The 15,086-nt window shown below is 42.4% G+C and overlaps 1 protein-coding gene across 3 annotated transcripts in view; it reads right to left on the bottom strand.

The window, feature by feature from the left end:
• Positions 1-15,086, bottom strand: part of BACH2 (BTB domain and CNC homolog 2) — a 385,266-nt gene that overhangs the window by 146,825 nt on the left and 223,355 nt on the right. Inside the window, exon 1 of one of the 3 annotated variants that reach the window (XM_069598268.1) lies at positions 5,943-6,039. The exons of the other annotated variants lie outside the window; for them this stretch is intronic. The gene's annotated coding sequence lies outside the window, so the exon portion shown is untranslated. Of the gene's footprint in view, positions 1-5,942; positions 6,040-15,086 lie in introns of those variants that run through there. 3 annotated transcript variants of the gene reach the window in all.

Here is a 15,086-nt window from a genome sequence, read left to right as displayed (position 1 = left end):
GCAATGATGGCTACAAAATAAAGACTAAATTGCGATGCCCTGATATTGACGGGAGTATTATTTTGGAAAGAATAAAAGTCAAACTCAAGAAATTATTTTCACTGCTATCTGCATTTTCTGTTTGACAAAACTTGCTTAAAATTTGCTGTTTGGAAGGCTTTTAGAGACATTTTGTAGTATACCATGCATTCTCCTTGTTAACAGATTATCAGAGACACTTATCAGGTTTACTTCACTAAAGACAAAGTGTAACATGGATTTAAGAAAGTCAGAATAGATGTAGTTTTACATCTCTATCCATTCAGAGAGGACATCTGCTTTCTGATTAAGAGGCAACCGTGTAACTCCAGAGCGCTTGGTCTGGCTTTTTTAAGAACTGGCACTGGAGGTCAAAGTGGACAAAGTCCCCAGAACACCTCCAACATGACCAAGAAGGCAGTCATATAATTGATGCTCTTATGTTCTCCTCCTAATATTTTCCCCCAAAAGTGAAGCCTCACTTCACTGCAGGGGAATAAAAGAAAACAGAAGAAGTGAAAAAAGTTTTGTTTTTTTTTTTGCCATAAACTGCACTTGAGGAATCAACTCTTCTTCACTTGGAACTCTTTCACAAAATAAAATGTTAGGCGCAGGTACAATTTGTTGCCCTTAGGGATGGAAGGTGATGAAAGGAAAGATGTGTCAGATGAGGATGAAAGAAATGCATGTCTCTATGAAGCCAGGGGTGGGGGAAAATAAAGCAATATTACAGACAGAAGAATGGTTACATCCCCCTAATGTATTGGGTTGGCCAAAAACTCCATTCGGTCTCCATAAGCTGTTATCAAATAGCCTGGACGAACATTTTGGCCAACAGAATATTTTTGGATCAGCCCCAAAATAAGACAAGGGCTAGATCATAGATGAACGTGTAGTATCACCAACTACAAATGACAAGAAAGAGAATCTAGCACTAACCAGTTTATACAAATCAACTTGCATTTACTCCCTTGTGGTCAATTGAAACCTATACCCCAGGAGACATGACTGCTTTCACATGTACCCATTTGTAACCTCTGAAAACTAATTAACAAAGGAGGACACAGAATCTCCAGGTATAATGGAAACCGGTGACGTCCACCCCTGCAGCCAGCTCTGTAATATCTTCCGCAAGGTGCTGACAGCCTTCTCTTCCCGCCTCTCATTCCAGCACAATGCCTTCAGGTCTGTCTGAGTAATGTAATTTACTGGAGTGGAATTCCCTTGATACCCCGTGCAGCACTTGGTGACAGTATCATTTATACTCCACAGTGTCGTGGCCTGACACTGATCCATCGGCCCTTGTGCCTCATTCGCCGCAGAGTGAGCAATTTCACCTTCCACGGTGCCCTTCTGGGGGTGCGCATGGACAAATTTACTCCATTCAGCCCTAATTACAAACCTTGGTTGAAATGCTCTCATTAGATTTCTATTTCTCACTCCAAATGTCAATCCGATTGAAAATGCCGATTTTCCTGAGGATTCATCCATTAGCAATAAACTCTAAAGCATTCCATGACTGAGTGCATTAAACCAACAACATGGACATGCACTTAAAATACATCATTAGAGCAAATCTCCATTGCAAATGCTTTACATTATTCAACCAAAGGAATAATGAGCCCAGCCTGGCCAGTACCCTCAAATTGCACATGAAGGATAGGTTAAAACCGGCTGTTATGAAGGAAGAAGCAGGCGGTATATCAACGAGATGAATTTCAGAATCTCTCTCATCCCTTATGAAGGTGTGGGAGGAAATCAGACCCAGAGCCTAATTTATCACCTCCTTTTGCCCACCATTTTTGCAGAAACTTCAGTCTGTGGCAAAGCACAATAAGACAGGCAAAGATAATGGGGAGTGTGTGTGTTCATGGAGGGGAGGGAAGCTGGATCTGTGATGCTAGGAACTTGTTAGTCTTCAAGAATGATTTGCTCTGCCTGCAAAGCATTCTTCCATTTCACTCAACAGAAAAAAAAAAGTGGAAAAAGCAGCACTGTCTGGATGCACTGAAAAAATATGGGTACCATCCTTCTTTTTAAAAAAAGTTTATTTATTTTTAAGTGAAGGATAATTAATTGCTTTACAGTATTGTGTTGATTTCTGTCAAGTGTCAACATGAATCAGCCATAGGTATTCATACGTCCTCTCCCTCTTGAACCTGTTTCCGGCCTCCCTTCCCCATCCCACCCCTCTAGGCTGTTACAGAGCCCTGGGTTGAGTTCTGAGTCATACAGCAAATTCCCATTGGTTATCTATTTTACATATAGTAATGTATGTTTCCATGTTACTCTCTCCATACATTCCACGCTATCCTTCCACTGGCAACCTCCCCCCACCCCCCGCCCCACCAGATTCATAAGTCTGTTCCCTGGGTACCATTCTAATGAAAGAGAGGTTTTGCCCGTTTAGTCAATCTGAGAAATGTCTCCAGCTCACTGGACCGATAAGAGTCCCTAACACGAAAAATCCAGAGAATCCAGGGATGATGCTAACATATATACTACAAATCAAAGGTTGTACCCGTGACTAAAGTGGTAGGACAGATCATGAAAAGGAAAATTTGGAGAGAACAATTTTTTAAACTAGCAAAATACATCAATTGATAAAACCAAGCCATCACTGCTTTATACCTGTACTGTGTTTTAATTCCTTAGCTTCTTAGTCTCATTTATCACTTCTTGTCAGGTCCCTGGTGAGGCCAAGTCAGGGTGCAGTCATAATGTATCTTTTTAATTTGATAAATGAAAAAACTGAATCCCAGGAATGTCATGGAGGAAGCTGACAAATCTGATGTATGTAATCTAATGTAAGTAACTCTTCACATTTAATATTAAAGGTTAACCAAAAAGGTTAAGTGGACTTCGCTGGTGGCTCAGACAGTAAAGCGTCTGTCTACAATGTGGGAGACCCAGGTTAGATCCCTGGGTCGGGAAGATCCCCTGGAGAAAGAAATGGCAATCTACTCCAGTACTATTGCCTGGAAAATCCCATGGACAGAGGAGCCTGGTAGGCTACAGTCCATCGCAGAGTCGCAGAGTCAGACACAACTGAGCGACTTCACTTCACTAAAAAGGTTAAGTGGTACCTACAATGATGACCTGATTATGAAATACACAATATATTTACTTAATGAAAAACTTTGGTGGGAAGAAAAAGACTCCTAGAAGGCTAAATATACATTACAGTCAAGAGAAAATAATTTGCAAGAATACTAAAAAGAAGCAACAGTAATTGTTTTCTGCTTGTCAGCATCTGGTTATCTACAGGATTGATCAGTAACCAGAATGACAACAGATGTGATATTTTCTACAGGGAATTCCACCACCATGGAAGCTAATTGCTCCTCAAGTTTTGCCCATTCCCAACTGAAATACTTAAAACCTTCCTTGATTACAACATTAGCACTCTCTCTTTCATGATGTACATCAGCAGGTATTACAGTGAGTGTGCACAGATGTCAGAACTGAAATATTCACGCTGAAATAAATTGAGTGGGAAGGCAAAAATAACTGATTATGCTCAACACAGTGCTCACCTTAAGATGAAAGAGAGGCTTTCATGGTGCTAATTTAATGGCAAAATAAAAAAACTGAGACCCCAAAAGCAACAGTAGTAGCCTATGAAGAACCAAATTATGTGTAAATGACCTGTAGCCTTCTGATTGAGAAACAGTGAGCAAAGAGGACGATCTTGTGTCCATTTAATTCCAAAATGTGTACTCCAAGCAGAACAGGGAACCGCCAAATGCCCTGAAATTCTCCACCACATTCGTATGACGCAACAGCATGAATAAGCATCACCACCATCCTTTTACTGAGTGCTGGCTCTGTGCTTGAGGTACGTTATCCCATTTATTCCCCACCACCACCCTCTGAGGTAGGCACTCCCCCTGTGTCAGTTTTTAATTAGACATCCAGGCCTAGGAGAGGTTCAATAAAGAGATCAAGGTCAACAGTAGCTAAGTGAAGATCTGATGCTGATTAGTCCTCTTTTTCTCAAAGCTCTGGTCTCACATTAACCATCCCTCCTCACCATCTGCTGTGCCTGGAGACAACCAGTGGGGAATATGATTTGTAGTCTTCAGTTTCCAGAGGCTTCTGGAATGACTGCCCTCTTGACTCATCCTATTTCCCAAGTGACATCAAACTGAAAGGCTTCAGCAGACACTCTCTTAGCTTGCAGACACCCTCATTCTTTGGAAATGCCACAGCACTCAGCCAGTAGCATGGGGACAGCACCATGGCTGGGATCACGGAGTTGCAAATTTCCCTGTGAAGGTTGACACTACTTCTGTCTGGTATTTCCTGTAGCCACAGACAGACACAATACCCCTTACTGTGGTTGCAGGAGACTTGGCTGGCAGATGAAGGGGAGTTTTCACTTGGTTAACTGCCCCTCCGACATCTGTGCATACAGCAGGTCTGTGCCCATCCCTGGTCCCCTCTCCCCAACACCCTGTCCCTACACAATCAAAAAACCTCCAATCTCTCTGCACCACCACTAAGGAATCCTCCCATTGCTGTTCTCTGGGTCTACAAGACACAACTTTCTAACACTGAGCCAAAGAGATGGATGTTGTTAAACGGCATTTCAAACAAGGCAATTACTTCTCAAAAAATGATTCAAGGATCCTATCACTATTTCTTGCAACCTTCTGCTGACACAATTTGCTTATGTATGAGTTGTGTCTTTCTTTCTTCAGGAGGGGAAAATGCTGATCAACTATCACAGGTAGACACACAGTGCCCAAATGTGGCCGACTTTTTGCTGCTTAAACAGAGAGATGCATTTATTCCCCCCAACGCACCACTTACCAGACAGATGCAAAGATGCGGGCAAGCCAGTCATCAGAATTAACCGAGTGATTGTGCTTGCATTACATATTCTGATTTGTATGAATCTTATTTTTAGCCATGCACAAAAGGGCAATAAATGGAAAATCTTATTCTAACCGCTACTTTTTCTGGGCCACCCACACTGCTCCACCTACCGCACAAGTCCACAAATGTGAAAAAAGAAAAAAGAACAAAAAACCCAACCCAGGGTTCGTCCTAACAAGGGATGCAAAGTGGCTAAAATATGTGACATTTTTTCCAGTTAGTGTTTGTACTTTCATTCTTTTTCTGTATCAGGACTTTCAGGGAAAACAACGTTGACTTATCTCTGGGCATTTTCAAAGACTCCACAGTGGCAGGGCAGACGGTGCTTTGGCAAGCGTGATCCGCCAGGCACCGCCACCACCCTGTCACCTGCCGCCTGGCAACCGGCTTCCAGCAAAGAAACATACCCCCAAAACGGTTCTGTAAATTCAGGCAGATGATACGTACAACATCTTGTTTTGCAACAAGGACGGCGTTTTAAAAGTTCCTCAAATGAACAAAGGGACATCAGAAACGTAAACGTTTCTAGAACAGAGAAGGCTGTCAGGAATGATCTTGCCAAAGTTACAGCAATAGTGCTTATGCTAAATCTGCTCTTGGGGTGCTGAGGGCCAGCACTCTCCAGGACACAGCATCTCCTTGCCATCTCCCTTCCCTTCTGTGCATTTTGTCTCTGTCTGCTCCATCCACTCACCCCCAAGTCCTCAGCTCACCAAACATGAACTCTTACTGTCGAGCGGAGCTACTGATGTTGAAAAAACCCACCTTGAGGGCAATAAGAAAAAAAAAAATTGAGGAAGAGGATGTTTCTGGGGGCATAGAGAGGATAGAGATGAGAGTCTATTTTTGATCACCATCTCTTTAGACTTTTCATGAAAAGTTAAGTTATTCAAGTCCCAGGGTACCAATCTGAATGCCTGTTCCCCTGAACCCTCCGCAAAGCACAGTAGCAAACACACGCAGACAGGGATTAATATTTAAAAGTCAGTTCCACCAAATAATGAAGACACGAAAAGAGTCAACACTGAGAAAGGCATCTTTACCTGTGCGCTTGCTCATTATCCAGAAACTAGAAGAAATGCTGTCATCCCCGGTAGCTACTCGCGCCCTGCAGAGCTCACACCTTCTTCCCAGAGCACTGCTGATGAGATGGATCAGAAAATCTTTGAGGGGTTAGAGTCCACTATCATCAGATCTCTGACTGCTGTTGTAAAAACACGGGTAATTAAGTGTTACGAAAAAGTGGGTCACCCACGACTGAGGTCCAACCACACCTCCCCACACTAGACTCCAAATGACTGTGCTGTGACAGGGTGGGAGGGGTCTGAACGCAGCGAAAGCAAAACTTTCATGTGGTGAGCAGTGTTTTAGTTTTCACTGGTTTAGGTTAGAGAAAGTTAATCTCAATGTCAACTGCAAACCAACTAAAAGTTTTTGAAGTTTGACGACAAATGCTGGCTGTTCGTGTCACGGGAAATTTCAGAGACAGTGTCACAAACAGTCCGAGGGACAGTCTCAGGTTTCTGTGACATGCCTGTCGCTGATGAGCGAACGCCGTGACTCAGGGAAGTGAGGAGGTCAAATCGAAACCGAAGGTAGGGAACTGAGTTCTCAGTATCCACACAAGCATCTCCAAGGGAGGATCAAGGCACTGCAGACTACTTCCCACACTGGTACCCGACTCGGGCGTTCCACACAATTTACCAGAGCATCTTCCGACTGTCGTCAGAAGAAGGCATCTTTCGACTACTGTCGGAAGGAAGCAGAATATACACTGGGCTCGGCATGTTTGTTCATCTGTCACGCAAGAGCCATAGCACAGAAATTTTAATTCAAGTCAGAGCACACTGTATCCCTGCTATACACTAGGACACAAAGGATGTGAAGGGATGCAGAGGGAAGAACCTAGAAAAAACTGCTTTTAAAGAACCTAAGGCTTGTACAGAGGATGATGAGACCTCATTACACACAATGTCTAATATGGATCATTTAAAAATTTTATTTTTTATTCTTCAGCTATGCCACGTGGCATGTGGGATCTTTATTCCTCGACCAGGGATTGAATCTGACCTCCCCTCACCCCTACTCCACCGCATTGGAAACACAGTCTTAAACCATTGGATCGGCTGCCAGGGAAGTCCCCAGATCACTTTTGAAACATAAAAATCTCTTCCAGCAGCTGTTTACTATACATTTAATATTCCACTGGCATTAATGTCTGTGAATGACATTCCTACAACTTTCCTCAGGCGACTCCTTTAACAATCTTCTTCGTTTTAATCTGGGTTTTGTTTCAGTGTTCAAAGCCCTTCTTAAATTTGGCTAAGAGTCAGGATTCATCGTGATCCAAAGTTGACGTACCTCCAAAAGGGAAGCACACAGATACTCAGCACAACCCACACCACAGACCGAACACCACACCAGAGGAATCTGAAGAGATGCTTCTCTAAAGAGGGATACCATAAAGAAGACTGAGCACCAAAGGACTGATGCTTTCCAACTGTGGTACTCGAGAAGACTCTTGAGTGTCCTTTGGACAGCAAGGAGATCAAACCACTCAATCCTAAAGGAAATCCACCCTGAGCACTCATTGGAAGCACTGATGCTGAAGCTGAAGCTCCAATCCTTTGGTCACCTGATGCGAAGAGCCGACTCACTGAAAAAGACTCTGACGCTGGGAAAGATTGAGGGCAGGAGGACAAGGGGGTGACAGAGGATGAGATGGTGGGATGGCATCAGTGACTCAATGGACATGGGTCTAGCAAACTCCAGGAGATAGTGAAGGACAGGGAAGCCTGGTGTGCTGCACTCCATGCGGTCACAAAGAGTTGAACATGACTTAGTGACTGAACAACAACAATGACAAATGGTGCAAAGGAAAACTCTGGTTCATAGCACAGAAAGGGCTATATTTGAATATAAAATCAGAACTTTATTGGAGTCCATATTGTTTGGGGTATGATTGGGGAATAGAGGTGGGGAATCCGGCTCATCAACCTTTCCCCCTTCCACCAAATTGTCTTATAGTGTATCAATTACAAATTTTTATGTATCTAGAACACAACCAATTGATCTAACACTAAAACCATCTGGGACCACATTAAATCTTTCTTTTATCATTCCCAAGGCCCACTAGGATCTTGTAGGGTCACTCAAAAATCTTATTTATTGACAGAATCCAGAAATGGAAAAAAAGAAGTCAATAACAATTTCCACTTGATAAAGACATGAGGTGAGTCTGCAGAGGTATCTGTTCTTATAAGAGTTGATGAATGGAATTTGAAGGGAGAAAAATAAGCAACTAGGAGATCACTGTCCTATAAAGTGAAAGTGAAGTCGCTCAGTTGTGTCTGACTCTTTGCGATCCCATGGACTGTAGACTAGCAGGCTTCTCTGTCTATGGGATTTTCCAGGCAAGAGTACTGGAGTGGGTTGCCATTTCCTTCTCACTGCCCTATAAAGTGATAACAAAGTTATCACCTCTGAATTCCACCAACTTGTGGGATGTCAGCAGTCCAGAGTACTGCTTGTCAATTTGGAATTAGTTGACGAAAGGAAAAAAGTCTGGAAAAACACAGAAAAGTAGAAGTTAACAGGTAGGTTGCATTTGGGTAGCTGGATTAAAAGTGACTTATTTTCTTTATTCTATTCTGCTATTTTATGCATTTTGTATCATAAGCATGTATTACTGTCATAATTGGGAAAGTAAAGCTAATTCTACTTTGATAAAAGGAAACAATTCATTAGTTTCTGATCTGTTCTTTCTAGTCACTAAGAACACTTAATACATGGGATCTTTATAGTAACCTGGGCTGGTGACAAAGCAGACATAAAATAAGGGAAAATCTGCTAGAAACAATAGATTATATCTTCTAGTTAAACATGACAAGGACTCTGAGAATACTGCTACTTTACAGAGCTTTGCAAACAGTGTCCTTCCTCACTCTGACCATGGTCTGGGCATGCTCCAACTGCCCCAGAGCTCCATGGGCCAGGGACCTCATAGTGGTCAGTTTAATGTGTGTGTCTTTGGAAGAGGGTAGCTATCCCTTCAGAGAAGGCAATGGCACCCCACTCCAGTACTCTCACCTGGAAAATGCCATGGACGGAGGAGCCTGGTAGGCTGCAGTCCATGGGGTCTCTAAGAGTTGGACACGACTGAGCAACTTCACTTTCATTTTTCACTTTCATGTACTGGAGAAGGAAATGGCAACCCACTCCAGTGTTCTTGCCTGGAGAATCCCAGGGACGGCGGAGCCTGGTGGACTGCCATCTACGGGGTCACACAGAGTCGGACACAACTGAAGCAACTTAGCAGCAGCAGCAGAAGCAGCTATCCCTTGGGTTAAATCATGGCTCAGAGAGCAAAGTCACTTTGTTAGTACAGGCACATCCAAAAAAGAGCACACAAACTATTTCTAAAAAGCAACAGATTGGAAATGATTAAAAGAAATTGACAAACTATTTGTACTACAACTGATGTCATTTGGTGAGCAGCCCTGTCATCTCCATGGCTGAGTTGGGAACTCACAGTAAATACCTTTTGAAATATGGACATGTCTATTACTACGCTGGTTACATCACCACTACCTGTACCATTAGCATATATGCAGAGAATGAAAATTAATCTTGGTGGTGCCTTGAGCAGAACATGACTGTGAGACAGTATGTTACAAAGAATCACATACATTCTTTAAAAAAAAAAAAAACAGAATTGGCTTCGAAACTATGCCAATGGTTTCCCAATGACAATAAGAGCTAAATATACATGTTCATGAAGTTATTTTATATAACATTCTTATCATTAACATCACAACTTTTAGAGTGCCTCCAACTAGAATAACAGAATAAGCATAAAAATAATTATCTGAGATTTAAACTCTGGTACTGGAAAGGTGGTAAAAGCCAAAACTTGCATGTTTTCTGAAGAACAAAATGAATGGTATATTTTTCTATCCTAAGTCCAAATAAGACATGAAAATAGGTACAATAAAATCTAAGTTAACTACACTATTTGGAGACAAGATCTTTTTTTGATTTGTTTCAGTTTTCTGGGGAACTGACAGCTAGAAAATGCTTTCTGTTCAAAATCTTTCCAAAGCAGTTTCTTTTTCTACTTATAAAGGATCTAACCATTCTCAGTGAATCAGCAGGTCAGTGTTACCAGCTACAAATATCCTCCAGAGTGTATTTGCTAACTTTATTAAACCAAAGCTACCTTGTTTTCTGATTCTCTATCTCAGAAAAAGGGAAGTGGGATTTGTGCGGTAGGGTGGGGTGTGGGGTGTGAGGGGGGTTGGGGTGCAGCGGTGGTGGGAAGTACCAAGCTAGCTAATTCAGGGTTCTGGTTAGTTGCGTTCCAGGTAGCTGAGCCATCACTAAATATGAATTCAGTGCCTGTATCCAGGTACATCTGATTCTCAGAGCCATAAAAGTCGATCAGTAGAGCCCCCAAAGGCTGGTCTTTGTTGGTTTTTCTCTAGCTCATGTCTTTCCCTCTGGGGACTGTGGTAGGCAATCTGTGTCAGGGTGTCCATTTAAAAATCATGGTCTCTGAACTCCTGGGGCTGAACTTGTTTTGATTAGAATCTATATCCATGTTGTTTCAACTCAAGCTTAGGGTGCCGGTATCTACGTGTGATGTCAAAGATGAAGAAGCATTTACTTCTCCTCTCTTAAGACTTGCTGTCCTGAATTCCCTTTTCCATAAAAACATTTCAACTGTTTGATATCTTAGCAGCTCCCTAAGCAACTGATTCCAAAACCTTTGTTGCTATGCCCTGTTCTCTAGCACCTAAGCAAAAAGCATGGAGAGTATTTCTAAGCAGGTTTGGGTTGGAAATGAGGGACTGATTTATATCCACTGTACTTCAACTTTGATGATTTTACTTCAATTCTTTTTTAGTTATACTTTTTCCTTGAGCCAAACACATACATACATGTTTATGTATGTATATATGTATATAATTCACACACATGCATTTATTATTATTATCTTTTTGAAAGTCGTTCAGTCGTATCTGACTCGTTGCGACCCCATGGACAGTAGCCCACCAGGCTCCTCTGTCCGTGGAATTCTCCAGGCCAGAATACTGGAATGGGTAACCATTCCTTTCTCCAGGGGACATTCCCAACCCAGGGATCAAACCCAGGTCTCCCGCATTGCAGGCAGATTCTTAACCATGTGAGCCATCATGGAAGCCCACACACATGCATGCTCATATGTATAAATGATTCTGGTATCTTAAGGAGGATGTGGGATAACTCAGGACAGAAGTTTTTGAGCTCTTCGAAACTATGGATCCTTATGTACTGCTCTTTAGGAATTACAACCCCTAGTCAAACCTAAGGGTGGGGCCTGAAAAGAGTAAAGTAAAACAGTAAAGGAAAGGAGGTCTGAGGAAAACACAGCTACCTAGGCCCCAAGAGAACTCATTGATGGTTCTCCAAGGCTGGTTTTCTAGAAACACAGAATAAAAAGCAAAATCCACCTCCCTTCCCCAAATTAGGGCCCAAATGGACTAACTCAGTGGGTTCAATCCTTCTTATTCCTCACAGGCCTCCATGTTACTTCTACAGCTGTTCTGTGAGCTATGGGTGCAGTAATATCCAATATTACAGAGATTTGCTGATGGGGGATAAGCTACACTTCACTGGGAGAATGTCAAACAGGCATTAGAGTGAGAAGCTCTGTTGCAGGAGATCTATTTGCTACTCATTTTCTTTCCAAGTTTCCACGTTCTACTAGGCTTCACTCTGGGGCAAGTCCTGGTCCTGTCTTCAGGTCTGCCTCCAGTGCTAAGACCTGTCAACTCCCTCCACTATTCACGCATTCTGGGGCGTGGTACCCGGACTCATTAATGAAGTCATAATTCACAAGAACTGCAGCAGTCCCATGACTGGAGCACAGGGGTGTGCATGTCCTCTCCATCCCAGAAAAGCAGCTTTCCTGCATGCATACATGAGATTTTAGTAGAGATGACGGTTATCGATGACAAATTTCCCTAGTGGTTTCGGACAAATTTGTCCTTGTCCCAGTAGAAAACCCATTCTTGAGACTGAAGTCTAATATTCTGCAGGGCCCTTCCCTTTGTCCAAAGGGTGCCCGGGAAGTTCTGGGGCTGAGGGAGTTGTGAGGGACGTGGACATCTATGCTTTCTCCTACTCAAACTACGGCATTCCTGTCAAGCATTAGTGTTCTGCCTGGTATTCTCAGAAGGAAAGTAAATTCTGGTATTCAGGGTATTTTTTTTGTGTGTGTGGTAAAATATACACAACATAACATTTACCACTTAAATCATTTTTTAAGAGTACAGTTCAGTGGCATTAAGTTGTTGTTCTAGTTGCTAAGTCACATCTGGCTCTTTGCGACCCCATGGACTGTAGCCTGCCAGGCTCCTCTGTCCATGGGATTGTCCAGGCAGGAATACTGGAGCAGGTTGGCATTTCCTTCTGCAAGGGATCTTCCCAACCCAGGGATCAAAGTCACAGCTTCTGTGTCTCCTGCATTGGCAAGCAGGTTCTTCACTACTGAGCCACCTGGGAAGCCATTCACATTACTGCGCAGCCAGGACCACCATCCATTTCCAGAACTTTTTCATCTTGCCAGAGTGAAACTCTGTACCCATTAACACCAACTTCTCTCTCCCCTTTATTCCCAGGCCCTGGAAAATCAGCCTTCTACGCTTTCAATGGCTTTGACTAGTCTAGGTATCCCCCCTAAGTGGGATCATATAGTATCTGTCATTTTGTGTCTTGCTTATTCTACTTGGTATCTTCATGTTTCATCCATGCTGGAGCATGTGTCAGAATTTCATATTTTTAAGACTAAATAATATTCTCTTGTATGTATATTTCACGTCTTCTTTATTCATGGTTGAATGAGTTGCTTCCACCTTTGGGCTATTAGGAATAGTGATGTATGAACATGGATGCACAAGCATCTGTTCAAGGCTCTGTTTCCACTACTTTTAAGTATATACCCGGAAGTGGAATTGAGAATCATACAGTCATTCTAGGCTTCCCAGGTGGCATAGTGGTAAGAATCCACCTGCCAAGGTAGGAGATGCAGGAGACATGGGTTCAGTCCCTGGGTTGGGAAGATCCCCTGGAGGAGGAAATGGCAACCCACTCCAGTATTCTTGCCTGGAGAACTCCATGGGCGGAGGAGCCTGGTGGGCTACAGTCACAGGGTTGCAAAGAGTTGGGCACGGCTGAAGCGACAGCACACACACATGGTCATTCCACATTTAATTTTTTGAAGAATCATCATACTGGTTAGTGTTCAGTTTTTTTATATTAATAAATGTTTTAGTGCAGTTTTAGGTTGATTGCAAAACTGAAAGGAAAGCACCATGGGCTCCCATATACTCCTTGTCCCCAAATGCACAATATTTATTTTTCAAACTTTATTTTTTTTTTAACCCAGGTCCATGGCAGTGAAAGTGCCAAGTCCTAAACACTGGACCACCAGGGAATTGCCAAGACCTTATTATTATTTTTAAAATTTACTTATTGGCCATACCACATGGCATGTGGGATTTTATCTCCCTGACCTGGGATTGAACCCATGTCCTTTGCCTTGAAAGTGTGGAGCCTTCATCACTGGACCACCAGGAAAGTCCCCACGACTTTTACAGAGACGCTCTAGGCATCTGGTGTGTTGAATGCTGCGCCCAAGGCTGCAGAGAGGGAGCCAGGAAGGGGGCACCAGGGCCAGCAGGCGTTTTCTGTTTCAAGTCACCCAAGGTGTCACAGCAGCCTTCTACCTGCCCTGGCTTGTCTTGTAGTTATTAAACTGACTGACATCAAAGGTCATCCGCCAGGGAAACCTGAAGTGTACACGTGGACACTCACAGATGCCAGCACAGGAAAGCAGGAGGGAGATGAAGGAACATTTGATCCAACCCATTTCTTTTACTTCATGGTGAAGACACTTCATAAACTGAAACTTCCCAGAATGCTGTGCAGAATAACCAATTAGTGCTTGACAGAGATGTTATCATTTGTAAGGGTAGAGTGATAATAGGTAATTACCTCACTCACAACTCTGTCAGCCCGATTACCAGCCCTGTTACCCTCTGGGCAGCTCCCAGAAGACAATTCTGAATTAATTCCTTCTAGAACTCTTTCATCACCTCTTGCTCTTTTGGTCTTATTTTTCTGACTTTGTGATTTTTATTTTAAACGCATGCACTTAAATCTATCTCCAGGATTCGGGGTTCTGTTAACATCTAGGTAGCAGGTTATGCTCCTTCATTACATATCTGCTTGGGAATTGCTTTATTAAAAGTGACTATTCCCAAGCAACTCCACATATTCATCTTGCACATGGACCCTCAAACTTTACAGGTAGCCTTGGCTACTTCTTTCTATGTGATTTTTGGCAGCCCTTCCTTTCTTTCTTCTTTCCTTCCTTCCATTATTTTAACCCTTTCTGATAATCAGTTTCTTTGTCTGTAAAATGAAATCAATGCCAAATCATGCCAACCATTCTGGGACTGTTCAATCGCTTTAATTTTAAAAAGTGACTACTCTCAATTTTAAAAAGTTCTGTTTTGTTTTTTTTAAAGTGACTGTTCTCCATTTCAGAGAGTTATAATAAAAGAACTGTAAGCCCTAATTGCTGCTTTGAATGATAACATTAACCATATCAAGTAAAATGTTATAAATCACCAGGCTTATCCACAGATTCAAAATGCCCATAAATTTCTCACACATTTCCTAGACAGCATCACTCAGACTATTTTCACACTTACATTGACTCAATGAAACAAAAAACAACATGCTGTTAGAACTTCTACATTGAAAGCTTAGAAACATACAAAATTCATACAGGTTCATAGGCACACGTGTACATTAGCATGTATGCTCCCATATACCCAAGTGCACAGTTGTTGAGTCAAACTCTTCTACTTTATTCTACGAACATGGACTAAATTGTTCTTGTCTTCAGCAGAGAGGTGACTGGCTTGTCCCAAAGCTAACACAGTAACATGCTTATCTTAAAAATATGTCAGTCCTGAGAACATAAAAGCCCACAAAACACTGGTTTGCTGGCTTAGACTTTTGATTAGAAGTTCACCTTCCTTCACATATGCCTTTTGCAAATCAAGTCATTTAAGAGTATGAGGGGAAGGATCATGCTGGGATGATTCACTTTGAAAGGGAACAATATATTTTCTAGC

This window comes from Ovis canadensis, chromosome 8 (assembly GCF_042477335.2).
Source record: "Ovis canadensis isolate MfBH-ARS-UI-01 breed Bighorn chromosome 8, ARS-UI_OviCan_v2, whole genome shotgun sequence".
NCBI lineage: Eukaryota > Metazoa > Chordata > Mammalia > Artiodactyla > Bovidae > Ovis > Ovis canadensis.
This window is presented reverse-complemented; position numbering and strand designations above follow the sequence as displayed.